At 40.9% G+C, this 14842-nt stretch overlaps 1 non-coding gene across 1 annotated transcript; it reads right to left on the bottom strand.

Annotated features, from left to right (window-relative positions):
• Positions 1–3318: 3318 nt before the first annotated feature.
• LOC145055848 (small nucleolar RNA R71) lies at positions 3319–3425 on the bottom strand. The gene has a single exon (XR_013685397.1). It is a non-coding gene; the product is annotated as a small nucleolar RNA R71 (small nucleolar RNA).
• Between the last annotated feature and the right edge of the window lie 11417 nt (positions 3426–14842).

The raw sequence follows: 14842 nt of genomic DNA, 5'->3' as shown, positions 1-14842 counted from the left end.
TTCCAACTCGCCGAGTCCCTACCCAAACGATTGTCCTGAATCCCGTTTCTACTCGTCGAGTTAGGTGACAACTCGACGAGTTCTCCTTCTAAACTTATATTCAAGTCCTTCATCCTACTCGCCGAGTTGTATGAACAACTCATCGAGTTCATCTTCATCCGATGAACACTTATGCTAAGACTCGCCGAGTTGTATGAACAGCTCGCCGAGTTCATCTTCATCCGAAGAACACTTATGCTGCGACTCGCCGAGTTGTATGAACAACTCGCCTAGTCTGTTCTTGATCTAAGGAGATTGCCTTGAACTCGCCGAGTCAGGGCATTGACTCGCCGAGTTCCTCCATAGATGAGTTCAGCTTCCGACTCACTAAGTCACACCCCGTGACTCACTGCTCACTCGACACTACGAAAAGGGGACAAACTCGGAGACTCGCGAACAGACTCGCCGAGTCGTTGCCATGCACCCACTAAATACACAGATTTGCTCGATTCCAGTCCATGTCATTCACAGATCTGGACTCCTAGAACACAAATCACACGTAAAGTTTCCAAATTTAAGTGTAGATATTCACCAATACGGATTTTAGGGTTCAAAATGTACTTAAAATAGTAGATCCAAGGTCTTCAAGCAATGAGGGTCCATAAAGGCTACAGATCCGAGCCCGTAGAGCCCAAACATGCCTAGATCCGAAGTCCCTCAACACTATAACCTCATTACACAAAGGTCAAGACTAGAAGAAGCCTTGAAATGGCTATCACAAGCTCTCAACGATATAATAATGAAGGGACAGAGAGGGTTTCGAGTCCAATACCTTTAGAAGTTCTAAAATGGCAAAAAGATTCTGGATCTTCTTCCTCTCCTCTTGATCTACCTTCTTCTTATCTCCAAAACTTCAAAGAAATGCACCAAAATCACCCAAATTACCAAAAGAGGAGTTAGAGCTTCGAGAGGGAGTGTTCTGGACGCAATGGGGGCTGATATGAGGCACTAAACGTCGTTTAAATAGGGTGCAACCCCTAAAACTTAGGGTTTCATCCAACAGCGGTGACTCGCCGAGTCCGGAATATGGACTCGCCGAGTCGCCAACCTAAACATGTCTCGGGTCCCGTCCTTACTCGGCGAGTCGGACCTATGACTCGCCGAGTCCAAGGCTAAAAGAAGGAAAAATACTCAATAAGATTTACATACCAGGAACCAGGTGCTACAAGGGGACTGAAAGCGTTAAAAAAAGAAGAAACTTTGGGAATTAAAAGAGTAAGAGTGAAGAAAATCTGGAAAAAGGTAATTCACGACGTGAGACTTAAAGGATTCACGACGTGAATCGTTGGTTCTAGAAGATATGTACGCGGGTGAAGGAATCCTTGACGGGCACGGTTATCTACAACTCACGACGTGAATTTCTTACTATTCACGATGTGAATTTATGGATATCAGCAACTATATAAATCCTTTACCATTACGAATAGAGGCAACTTTTGGAAAAAGAAAGGAATTCCAGAAGACGATTTGGAACGAAAGAAAGGTTCTAGAAGAGGGTTTTCAACACCAAAAGAAGTAAAGGTTTATATTTTAGTTAAATAAGAACATGTCTTTCATTAGTTTTAGCTGTTTTGGTTTAGTTGCTATGATGAGCAGCTGAATCTAGCTACTCTTGTTTAGCTAGATGAAGCTTTGAACTTATGAATAGTTATATGCTTATGGATTAAGTTTAGTTGGTAAAAATTGCTTGTGTTTGATTTGTTTAACCTAGCATGTTATTATTTGTTTATCTAATTGCTTGATTGCATGTTCTGTGTAGCTTAGTGACCATTAAACTGCATGAACCTGTTTACCTAATGATTTAGTGAACATTGAATTGTTAGAGCTAGGATTGACCAATCTTAGTTAGTAATTAGAATAAATAAGCTTAGCTGTGCTAGAGAACGCATATTGTGACCATAATTGCGTTTATATAACAAATCTTACATAGCATATTTACATTAATGATTAGTTCTATGTTAATTATGTGTGAACATACATGGTTTAACATGAATTAGTTAATTATTGATAAGTTAGAACTAAATTACTAATACAACTAAAAACCAGCTTAATAATCCGTAATCATTAGCTAGCCATAAGGGAGAAGTGGATTCAAACTAAACAAGAGTGTGTGTTTTTAAATATTGAATTTGAATTTAAGTTCATCTGATCTTGTAAAATTAGATAAAACCCCTTTTAAACTTGTTAAAAATTAGGTTAATTTAATAGTAAGTAAATTAATTAGTAACACCGTTCCCTGTGATCGACACCTGACTTACCCAAGCTATACTGTAATCTGACTAGGTACACTGCCTATAAGTGCATAGTTAGTTAAGTTCGTTAGGTTATAAATATTAAAATTAGTGAGTACTTTTGTGCACATCAAGTTTTTGGCGCGGTTGCCGGGGAACGGTTTAGATTATTAGTTTATTTAGTTGCATTAGATTAATCGCCCCTTTTTGTAATAAAATCTGCAAAAAGGTTAATTGGTTATTTATTTTTGCTAGCTTAGCTTAGTATATTTTTTTTTCACAGAGTTCACGACGTGAGTTTTAATAAACTCACGACGTGAAAGCTGAGATTTCAGTTTTTAATTTTTCTTATTTTAGTCCAGGTTTACGTTTTTAGTTTAGCAAGTTGCAGGAGTTCATGACCAGAGGCTCAAACATGCCCTTGGTGCCACCACTTGAAGATCCCGAGTCTACAATTCACAAGAAAAAGACACCCTTGAAAGGATTGAAGTCGGCTTTTTCAAGGAAGTCAGGAAAGAAGACAGGAGAGTTAGGTTCATCCGCGAGGCACAAGAGCAATATTGAGCACTTGGATCAGACACCCGTCCAAACCGAGTCCGAATACGATACCGAGCCGAAATTTAAAGAACACACGAGCGAACCCGAGAACGAGCCAAGGAACGAGATGGCAGCGATTGAAGAAATGTCCATGGGAGCTTACAAGAAGCGGATCCGAGAAGATGTGGGTCCCGGTTTAGTCCAACCCGCAATACCTGCCACTGCCACATTCGAGCTGAAGGGACACATATTGACCGCACTGAAGGACATCCCATTTTTCGGGAAAGATCATGAGGATGCTTTTAAGCATCTAGATGAAGTCAATGACATTGCGGATTACTTCAATGTCCCTAATGTCAACAGAAACACAGTCTTGCTTAGGATGCTTCCCATCACTTTCAAAGGAGCTGCTAAAGAATGGTTGAAAGCACTTCCACCGGGTACAATCACCACTTGGGCTCAAATGCGTGAGCAATTCCTGGACCAATTTTGCCCGCCATCCAAGATAGCCAAACTCAAGAAGGAAATAGCCAACTTTGAGCAACAGTCGGGGGAGTCACTATACGAAGCATGAGAGCGATACAAGGGCTTGCTCAGAAATTGCCCTCAACATGACCTAAATGTGCAACAAGAGATGTCAATATTTTATGATGGGGTCAATGTGATGACAAGACAACTCCTTGATTCTCAAGGACCTTCGACAAAGAAAAATCCAAGGGAGGTCAAGGAGCTAATTGAAGAATTCGCGAAGCATTCTCGCGAATACCACAACCCGAGGCAAGAAGGAATCAAAGGCGGAGTAGGGGCTCAAACTGAAGAAATAGTAGCGGTCATGGCCATGCTGAATAATATGGACCACAGGATAACACAGATGGACCAGTCGATACATGCCATAAGAGTGGGTTGTGAGAGATGCAGTGGTCCACACTTGACAAAGGACTGCAATGCAGATGAATATGGGAACAGAAAGGTTCAAGTGTGCTACTCTAGTGGGGATAATTTTGATGAGGACTGGAGGAAACCGAAGAAGGAGTGGCTGCCATATGAGGAGTATAAGAAGAAAAAAGAAAAGAAGTATAGGCAGACAGGTCGAGGCCTTTACCAAAAGGAGCAGCCACCAGCCGAGAAGAAACCCGACCTAGAGACCATTTTAATGAAGTTTATGGAAGCTTCGGAAAAAAGACACAATGCCACTGATTCTGCCATTCTGGAACAACAAACTTTGATAAAGAATCAGCAAGCCTCCATCCATAACCTTGAAGTACAATTTGGTCAACTAGCCACTCTAGTTCATGAGAAGTTATCCCCGAAAAATACCGAAACGAAGACCCAATCTCATGTAATGGCGATAGACACCGCAGAAGAAGCCATCTCGGAGTTCCTGGAAGCCTTGGAAGAAGAACCACAGAAGCCCGATCTAAAGATGAAGAAGATCAAGCTCGAAAATCATGAAGCTGCTGAGTTCCAGAATTCACGACGTGAACCTTATATGTTCACGACGTGGACCTATCATGAGCAGCAAAATTATGCAGTCAGTTCGGTCTATCAGTCGCCCTTGCCTTTTCCGTCCCAAGCTACCCTTAGTCCACTGGAGAGAGAGCATAGAGAGTTTGTCAAGCATGTGAAGGGAATCCTGATTAATACTCCCTTTGTCGAGTCCTTATCCAAAACTCCCGAGCATAAAAAATTACTGCAAGACTTGATAGACACTCGAAGGCAATTAAAGAAGCAGTCTACAATGATTCTAAGTGAACAAACTTCAAAAGCTGTGTTAGGAGAAACACCAGAAAAGATGGGGGATCCTGGACGCCTCACTCTACCGTGTGAGTTTGGCAATAAATTGAAGGTTAATGCGTTAGCCGATTCTGGGGCTAGCATTAATTTGATGCCTTTTTCATTTTATCAAAAATTAGAGATTCAGAAGATGAAGGCTACAAGAATGAAGATTCACATGGCGAATTGTTCGGTGACACAACCCCACGGCATCGTGGAGGATATTTTGGTGAAAATTGGAAAAAAAAAATTCCAATAGACTTTGTAGTCTTAGACATGAAAGAAGATCCGGATGTTCCAATAATCCTTGGTCGGCCATTGCTTAACACTGCTGGAGCTCTTGTTGATATCCGCGAGTCTAAACTCACCTTGAGAGTTGGAGATGAAAAAGAAGTTTTTGGGATAGAAGATGGCTTCCCAAAAGAACATGTTCAAGAAGAGGTGTTCACAATTAACAAAGACAATGAACTAGAAGAACTGGAGAAGCTTATGGAAGAAGAGATCAAGGCAGTTCATCAAGTCAAAAGAACAAAACCTAGAGCATCTGTTCCATTTTTGTTTAAAGTCATAGCTTACAAAAGTCCACCTTCTTGGGTGAGAAAAGAGGATGAGGAGATGACAAGTGATGAAGAGGAGGTCACTTCAAGAGTGAAAAAGCCGGTGGTGCAACTGGAGGAGGATGCGATGAGGTGCAAGGATGAAACTAAGGGCACAAAACACAAGCTTGAAGAAGAGGAGAAAGTTAAAAAAGAAAATTCAAAGAAGGCATATAAAAGGCGAGTTCAAGCTTACAAGAGGCGATTCAAGGAACAAAAGATCCTAGTGGTGGATTCTTCCGAGGACTCAACGTAGGAGGCACGGAGTCCAACTCAAGACTCCAAGCAAAAGAAGTGCTTCTCGGGAGGCAACCCGAGTTTGGTTTGAAATTCTTTTTCTTTTTCTTTTTGCATTTTAGTTTTAAAAAACTTAGATCAAGTCATCCAACTCTATTAGAACAAAATGTAGGGACCTTAAAATGGAAGTAGTAATAATTGAGAACTTAGTCAAAAAAAAATTCCAGACTGTATTCACGACGTGAATTATTAGCACTTCACGACGTGAATCATGGATGAACCGGACACATAATCCATGATATAGCTTAACCCATTAGACTATCAAGCCCAAGATCAGTCCGTGAGTACCTGGCCCAAACTTAATCCCAAACACTATTCACGACATGAATCTTACATGATTCACGACGTGAATTTTTAAAAATACGGGACCACATAATAAGTCCCTGGAAACCAGTAAACCCTTTCCATTGTTTATTGTTCACGAAGTGGAAGCACAAATTGGCCCCCCCTTGGTCCCCATTGCTGCGATTTTAGCCGACAAATCCACAAATCTTCCTTGTTCTTACGTAATACTTCCAACAAAGGTACCAATTATTGATTATTAAGTTTAATTTTTGGTTCTAGTAGAGGAACTTAGGGTTAGGGTTTGTTAAATGCCGAAATTAATTCTTTACAGTTCGTAATAACCTTGGAATGTTCATGCTAAGTGTTTGGAAGTAGTATAGGAGTAAAACCCAAGGATATTTTGATTGGATTTTTCCCGATTGTTAAGATTCTGCCTTCTAGGATTACGAACTCACGACGTGAATCTTACATGATTCACGAGGTGAATTCTGGGGTTAGACAAAATTCATTTTTCTTCTATGTTTAATTTGTGGATATTTGTTTTGGCTGTTTCTTTTCCGTGTTTTTGCAGGAATGGCTCCAAGAAGAGAGGTTCCAGCTGGGGTTGCGGGTTTGCACCCGTTTTACAATTTTCCCGCAACAACGGCCCGTGATGTTTTGACCCATTGGAACAACAGATTGGGGTGGCTTTACAACAGGGAAATTGCAGTTGCTCCAATAGTCAATTGGACAAGATTGAGGGAAGTAGGGCTCGTAGACCGGGTGGGCCCGTTCTTGACAAAGATATTCATTGGAGATGGGTATTCGTTTACCTGTTCTGGTTGGCAGAATCTGTTCCGGGTGCAAGAGCGGGTCTACAAGGAATTTTGTGTCGAGTTTTTCGCAACGGTGACATTTCAAGAAACGGTCCAAGATCCACATTGGCCAAAGGCGTTGGTATTTCGATTGGGGGGTGAGTACCGGGAGTGCAGCCTGGTTGAGTTTGCTTGGAGAGTAGGACTGTATGATAGACAGGAGGCTATGACTCCCGAGTTTGGCATGTTTTTGAGTGGGGCTGCTAGAGGACATGCGGAGGGTGTCACGGGGTATTCTTTTTGGCATAACATTGCCTCCAGGATGTTTAATTCTGGAGTATCTCCCGAGAGCAGTATTCGGTCCCCGATCCATCGTTTACTCCACCGGTTCATCACCTTTTCCATCAACCATAAGAGGCATGGAGACAAAGTGCCTAACCAGAACTTATTCTTCTTATGGTGCATCTTACAGCTTGGTGTCTGTTGCAACATACCGTATTTTCTAGCCCGTTTTCTGGCTGGGTCTGCCGCAAGTTCGCGCCCTGGGAGCCCCATTTGCGGGGGGCATTTTGTTACTCGTTTGGCCCGTTCTTATCATTTGGTTGTTCCCGATATTACTAGATCCATGACATGTGTGGACGAGCATGACTTTGTATGGGATATATGGAAACTATGCGGGTGGTCAGAAATTTTGGATCGCATTGGGGCATAGTTCCATCGGATGTTGAGGGTGATGATGAGGATGATCAGCCAGCCGATCCACCTGCGCCAGAACCGAGAACGAGGCGCAGGAACGTGAGAGGAAGGGGAGACCACGGGCAGCTGATACACCCACCTGCTTCCATGGTTGGTGCGCCTTTTGGGGGTGATATGGCTGGTTACTTTGACCAGTTATCGTTGAGTGTGAATTGGATAGGCGGCACGATGGAGAATGTTGTTCGGCATCTTGGGGTGGAGCAGCCGCCTCATTTAGGGTATCATTACCCGCTTTGCCCACGATGGTCGGAGTATGGTGGTCGTGGAGGTGATGGAGCTGGTACCAGTGGAGCGCATGAAAATGAGGAGGATGATTGATCGTTATTTATTTTGTTTGAGTTGTTTTTAGTTTGTTTTTATGGGATTGTAAGAACTACTTTGAATATTATGTTACTTTTATTCTTCGTTGTTGATTGTTTCTCAGAAATTGCTAAGGAGCGCCTAGGAGGGATAGCGAGTTATGAATGCGTACGTTTTTACCCGGGAGTGTTCAATGCCGAGAGTCGAGACCCATATTTTCAAAATAAGTGTGGGGTGAGTTAAGAGAGTGGAGTGTCAGCGAAAGAGTCATAAACTGATGACTTTGAAAGAGTCTTAATACATTAAGATATTAGAAGAAGAATTGGGCAATGTTTTCTGCTAGTCCAGTTCTCACGACGTGAACTTTTATTATTCACGTCGTGAGTCAATTATCAGGAGGTTTTTAGAATACGCCAAGTCTCGATCTCACGTCGTGAATTGTTTCGCACTCACGTCGTGAATATTAGATTTTCACAAGATACCAGGCCCTTGAAATTTTAGTCTTCTATGGGTTGATGCTATTCTTCTTGTCAATATATTCAAGATTATTTTGGCTCATTTTTTTTTACCACCATGCAATGTGGCATATGCTTTCCCACATTGGTCTTTCTACTTTTGGAGACTTGCACCATATTTGAAGACGATTGAAGGCTCGATTTGCCGGGACACTCCTTCTTTCCCACATTCAAGAACCAAGTTTCTATTTTTGGAGTCCCTATTCAAGATGCACGTTTTCCACACTTTTAGAGATGTTCACGCCACTATCCCAGGGGAGTCTGTTCCTTTTTCTCCCTTTTCTTTAAGTTTCTTTAAATTTGATGCATACAATGAGGGCATTGTATGAAATAAGTGTAGGGTAGGGGTAGAAAAAGTAAATTGCTAGATAACCATAGAATTTGATAGTCAAAATTGAAAATTTGAAAATTTTGAAATTGAAATTTTAAAAAAATTAAATCTAGTAATAATAATTTGAGCTATAATTGCTAGTGTTATGTGGGATGATCCGATGAAAGTTCAAATGTTTAGTTGAGCCAATATACGTTATAGTGCATTGGTGGCCTCCCTTATTTTAATGAAATCATGGAACAAAAACATAACCCTGCTTGGTTTGAGGGATGCAATATGTTTAGCAGCCTAAACCTGAAATATATCCAGGAAAATTATTATCATTAACCAATAAAGGTTGAGGTTGAGCGCCTCTGCTTAAGCATGTAGGTTTTGAGTAAAAAAGTGAGGTACCTATAGTAATAATAAAAAAAAGAGAAGATAATTATAAGAAAGGTTTGAAGAATTTTGGAGCAAATAAAGTGAAGATCAAAAGATCAAAAATTCCAAGAAAGTCAAAAGGATGAAGATACCAAGAAATCAAATCAAATAAGGTGGTGAATTCAAAAGAAATCAAAGATCAAATTATCAAGGAAGTGAAGAATTCCAAAAGAGCTCCATAGTGGTATCAATGATTGTAATTCTAGATTATGTATGCTTAGGTTGCTCAACTAAAAATACCTTGAGGATAAGGAGGTTTTCTGCGGATGGATTCGGAGGGTTGCATAAAATGAGCATTGTTCGGGAAAAGTGGGCGAGTGTTTATGAAGATTGTGAGTATTTAAAGTATGGGGGGTACTTTAGGAAAATTTTAGACACAAATGCATGCGTTGAGGTCTTGGCATAATGGTTGAACCAGAGTTGGATTGTTCTGTGTAGTGTTAGTAATTAAGAATTAAGTTTAAATTTGCTTGAGGGCAAGCAAAGCCTAAGTGTGGGGTATTTTGATATTGCCATATTTATACTTATTTTTAGGCAATATTTAAGTACATTTTTATTAAAAAGTTGGTAATTTGTTTAGAATAATGGTACTTATGAGCTTAAATGTTATTTACAGCAAAAAAGAAGACATTTTGAAGAAAAGGGGACTGAAAGCGTTAAAAAAAAGAAGAAACTTTGGGAATTAAAAGAGTAAAAGTGAAGAAAATCTGGAAAAAGGTAATTCACGACGTGAGACTTAAAGGATTCACGACGTGAATCGTTGGTTCTAGAAGATATGTACGCGGGTGAAGGAATCCTTGACGGGCACGGTTATCTACAACTCACGACGTGAATTTCTTACTATTCACGACGTGAATTTATGGATATCAGCAACTATATAAATCCTTGACCATTACGAATAGAGGCAACTTTTGGAAAAAGAAAGGAATTCCAGAAGACGATTTGGAACGAAAGAAAGGTTCTAGAAGAGGGTTTTCAACACCAAAAGAAGTAAAGGTTTATATTTTAGTTAAATAAGAACATGTCTTTCATTAGTTTTAGCTGTTTTGGTTTAGTTGCTATGATGAGCAGCTGAATCTAGCTACTCTTGTTTAGCTAGATGAAGCTTTGAACTTATGAATAGTTATATGCTTATGGATTAAGTTTAGTTGGTAAAAATTGCTTGTGTATGATTTGTTTAACCTAGCATGTTATTATTTGTTTATCTAATTGCTTGATTGCATGTTCTGTGTAGCTTAGTGACCATTAAACTGCATGAACCTGTTTACCTAATGATTTAGTGAACATTGAATTGTTAGAGCTAGGATTGACCAATCTTAGTTAGTAATTAGAATAAATAAGCTTAGCTGTGCTAGACAACGCGTATTGTGACCATAATTGCGTTTATATAACAAATCTTACATAGCATATTTACATTAATGATTAGTTCTATGTTAATTATGTGTGAACATACATGGTTTAACATGAATTAGTTGATTATTGGTAAGTTAGAACTAAATTACTAATACAACTAAAAACCAGCTTAATAATCCGTAATCATTAGCTAGCCATAAGGGAGAAGTGGATTCAAACTAAACAAGAGTGTGTGTTTTTAAATATTGAATTTGAATTTAAGTTCATCTGATCTTGTAAAATCAGATAAAACCCCTTTTAAACTTGTTAAAAATTAGGTTAATTTAATAGTAAGTAAATTAATTAGTAACATTGTTCCCTGTGATCGACACCTGACTTACCCAAGCTATACTGTAATCTGACTAGGTACACTGCCTATAAGTGCATAGTTAGTTAAGTTCGTTAGGTTATAAATATTAAAATTAGTGAGTACTTTTGTGCACATCACAGAGCTTAGCCGGATCCACAACACCTTCCATGTTTCTCAGTTGAGGAAGTGTTTGGTGGACAAGTCGGTAGTAGTACCCATGGAGGATATTCAGGTTGATAGCAGCCTGAATTATGTTGAGAGACCAGTTGCGATCTTAGATTGGAAGGTGACGACCTTGAGGAACAAGGTGATTCAGTTAGTGAAGGTGCAGTGGCAGCACTGGAAGGGTTCAGAGTGGACATGGGAGTCCGAGGAGGAGATGCGGGAGCATTACCCAGAGTTGTTTCAAGAATCAGCGGCAGCAGACTTCGAGGACGAAGTATGAGACAAGTGGGGGAGAGTTGTAACACCCCAATTCTAGTATGTTATTTAAATAATTATTTTTCAAGTTTTCAAGAGGAACTCGACGAGTCAGTAGCCAGACTCTTCGAGTAGAGTCGGGATTTTGAGCACGTGTAAGTTGGCGACTCGACGAGTCCATATTCCGGACTCGGCGAGTCTGCCAGCCTAGATGAAACCCTAATTTCAATGGTTTGCACCCTATTTAATCAACTTTTGGGACCCCAAGTCAGCCCCCATCACCCCCAGAGCATCCTTCTCGAAACCCTAGAACTCTCTTAGCATTTTGTGTGATTTGGTGTGATTCTTTGAAGATCTTGAGAGAAGAAGGAAGGTAGATCAAGAGGAGAAGAAGGAGATCCAAGATCCTTGGGGCATTTTATAGTATAGTAAGGTATAACTCGACCCTTTTCTGTTTCTATGCTTTAATCCCCATTGGAACACCATTAAAGCTATTCTTGAACCAGTTCTTGGCTTGGTAGTAGCATAGAGGACACATTGAGATGAATAGCTTTCAGATCTAGCTATGTTTGAGTTCCAGAAGCCTAGATCTAATACCTTTATGGGGCCATATTGCATGAAAGCCCTAGATCTACTCTTATAAGTGTGTTTTGAGCCTTAAACCTTCATTTGGTGTTTATTTACACGTAAAGTTGGAAACTTTACGTGTTAAACAAGCCCTTAGAACCTAGATCTACGAATGGAATGAACTGGATTCAAGCAGAATCGAGTATATAATGGTTGCATGTATACGACTCGGCAAGTCGTTCTTCAGACTCGACGAGTCGAGTCGTGAGTCCCCTGTTGTCCCTTTTTCGAGTTGTGCCGAGTGGAACTAGTGAGTGAGAGTGGACTCAGTGAGATGGAGGTTAGACTCATTCATGGAAGGACTCGGCGAGTCAATGCCCTGACTCGGCGAGTCCAAGGCAATCTTCATGCCTCAAGAACAGACTCGGCAAGTTGTTCAGACAACTCGGCGAGTCACAGCCAAAGTGTTCATCTGATGAAGGAGAACTCGACGAGTTGTTCATACAACTCGGCGAGTCGGATGCAGATTGACTGAGTGTTAGTATCGAAGAGGAACTCGCCGAGTCTATGCCAAACTCGACGAGTAGTAGCGAGCAGAAGCAAGAGGGTGAGAGTAAGGACTCGACGAGTTGGTGACCCAACTCGACGAGTCAGGTCAACTGAATGTTGACTTTGACCGATAGGTTGACTTTGGCCAGGGGTAAGATAGTCATTTTACCCTCAGTATTATTATCAGTATTTGATTGAGGGTACTTATGGAAATTGTAGCCGGGGTGAAACCGGAGCCGCAGCAGACAGATTCTGGAGCAGTTCTTTCAGCAGCGAGGCAATGAGGTGAGTTTCCTTCCAGTAGGAACGGGACTAAGGCCACAATGCCGACCCGTTTAGCTAGCAGCAGTTTCCGAACTTCGGTCTGATGCAGTAGTTAGTATGTTTGATGACTTCTTGGCTCAGACAGGTTTATGTGTTATGTGTTCCGGGCTACGGCCCGATGCAGTATGCAGTTACGTGTTCATGCTAATTGATATGTTTATGTTATGCTATGTTATGCTCAGTCAGCTTCCAGAATTCGGTCTAATGCAGAGGGCAAGGCCCTGGTTAGTTCTGGACTTCGGTCCAATGCAGTTAGTTCCGAACTTCGGTCTGATGCAGGGGACAAGGTCCCAATCAGTTCCGGACTTCAGTCCGATGCAGTTTCTGGGCTTCGGTCCGATGCAGAGGGCAAGGCCCTGGTTAGTTCCGGACTTCGGTCCGATGCAGTTTCCGGACTTCAGTCCGATGCAGTGGGCAAGGCCTAGTATGTGTTATATGTTATTGTATGGTATTAGGTAGTTTGGGGGAGCTCACTAAGCTTTGTCCTTACAGTTTCAGTTTTGGTTTCAGGTACTTCCGCAAGTAAAGGAAAGAGCTCGGGATGATGGCATTGCACACACCACAGCTTCAGTCTTATTCCTGGGAGTTTGTTTTGATTCACAGTTTGATTTGGCATAGATGTTCATCACATTTTAATATGAGTTGAGATATTTGACATATGGTTTCATGATATGACGATCAGTATATGATTTTTATTATTATTAAAACAAAAATTTTTGGGTCATATTTTTGGATGTTACACCACGTGTCCTGCTGAGTCATCCGAGCACGTGGCCTTATCCGAAGTGGTCTACTAGTGGTCCGTCGTGTGTTCCATTCCTTGTGTTCGAGCCTCACAGAAGGAGCCACGTCCGAAGCCTCAGACTAGACCGCGGTCCAATCAGGAGGCGACAACGAGCCCCTTGCAGGTGCGAGCCATGTGCGAGCCATGCGTAGCCCACGTGCGAGCCCTCCCTACGAGCCATCGGATCTGCAACGCGTGGCTTCTTCCTAGCCGTCGAATCAGAAGCCTCGCCCCTATAAATAGAAGGGTGCGAGACCTCCCGGGTAACTTTGGAAATTTGCTACTTTTAACCCCTTTTCCCATATTTTCTTCATATTAACATCCCCCAAAGCCCCGGTATCAATTATAAGCCCCAGAATACTCCACGAAGTGCCCGAGAAGCCCAAAAAATTTATCTTTTTAGTTTCGAAACCCGAATTTTACAGAGCCCAGTTTATCAATAAAACTCCCGGTTTTATTAGAAACAATCTTTTTAGGAAACGAATTGCAGCCCGATTATCATCAAATCATGTGAGTGTATAGTCACTTTCATTTTACACATAGATATGAAGTATTTACCTTATGATACGTGCTATGTGTAAATATATTAGTTGTTTATTTGAGGTGACTGTTGAGTTGATGTTTTGTACAAGTTTTAAACTATATAAGTATTTTATCTACAAATATGTTGGGTAGAACATGGGTAGATAGTGATGTGTGATAAAATAAAAATGATGAGAGGCCTCAATGTGTTTTGAGATCCAGTCATCTAGCGGAGTTTGGATGACGACCACAGACTTTCTAGACAGTCCAGTGGGAAACATTAGCAGGTCCGCAACCTGTAGGTGTTAATGAACTAAGAGTGTTCATTCGATGTACTCCATCCCCTTCATGGTTGCCTTTAGGACATGTATGGCTGAGGAAACCCCTTAGCAGTAGTGTCCATCCCGATGATATTCTTTAAGCTAGGTCCCTTCTGATAAGTGTTTAGGGACGTAAAGTGAGGATAACGGGAACGGGTAATCAGGGTTATTGTTGATTGATGAACTTAGTAAGTTTATTATTATTGTGGGTTGAAAACCCTATATGCTCACCAGGCTCCCAAGCCTGACCCACTCATCTTTTTATGTTACAGGTAGTGGACCCCAAGCATAGTCGGAGGACGACGAGAGATTTTTGGATTATAGGCCAATAGTTGTAAATAACTGTTGAAAGGCTTATAATGTCTTATTTATGCTTTTGATCTCTATCGGAACATGACATCCCGAGGTTTAGATATATATGGAAAATATATACCTTCTTAATGAAGGGTTTTGATAAACTTTTATCATATGTTGTTTGGGGACCAATTCCGCAACATCTTTTAAAAAGATTTCTCTGATCTTATTTTAAAAGCATAAATTAAATCGGTCTTTTCTGGCCGAGAAATTAGGGGATGTCATAGTTGGTATCAGAGCATTAGTTTAAGCAAACTAAGAAATATCCTACGATTTCTAAACTTAAACTTAGAATGCTAAGTGATGATTATGAGATGAGTGTCTACCATATTTTAGACATGAGCACTAGTTTATTTTAGGGAAGATGCCTAAAATGCCCTTATGTGCTCAATGTTATGTGTTTGCTATGTGTGCCATTATTTGTTC

The sequence above is a fragment of the Lactuca serriola genome, chromosome 5, assembly GCF_051521515.1.
Source record: "Lactuca serriola cultivar US96UC23 chromosome 5, Lser_US96UC23_V15, whole genome shotgun sequence".
Taxonomy (NCBI): Eukaryota; Viridiplantae; Streptophyta; class Magnoliopsida; order Asterales; family Asteraceae; genus Lactuca; species Lactuca serriola.
This window is presented reverse-complemented; position numbering and strand designations above follow the sequence as displayed.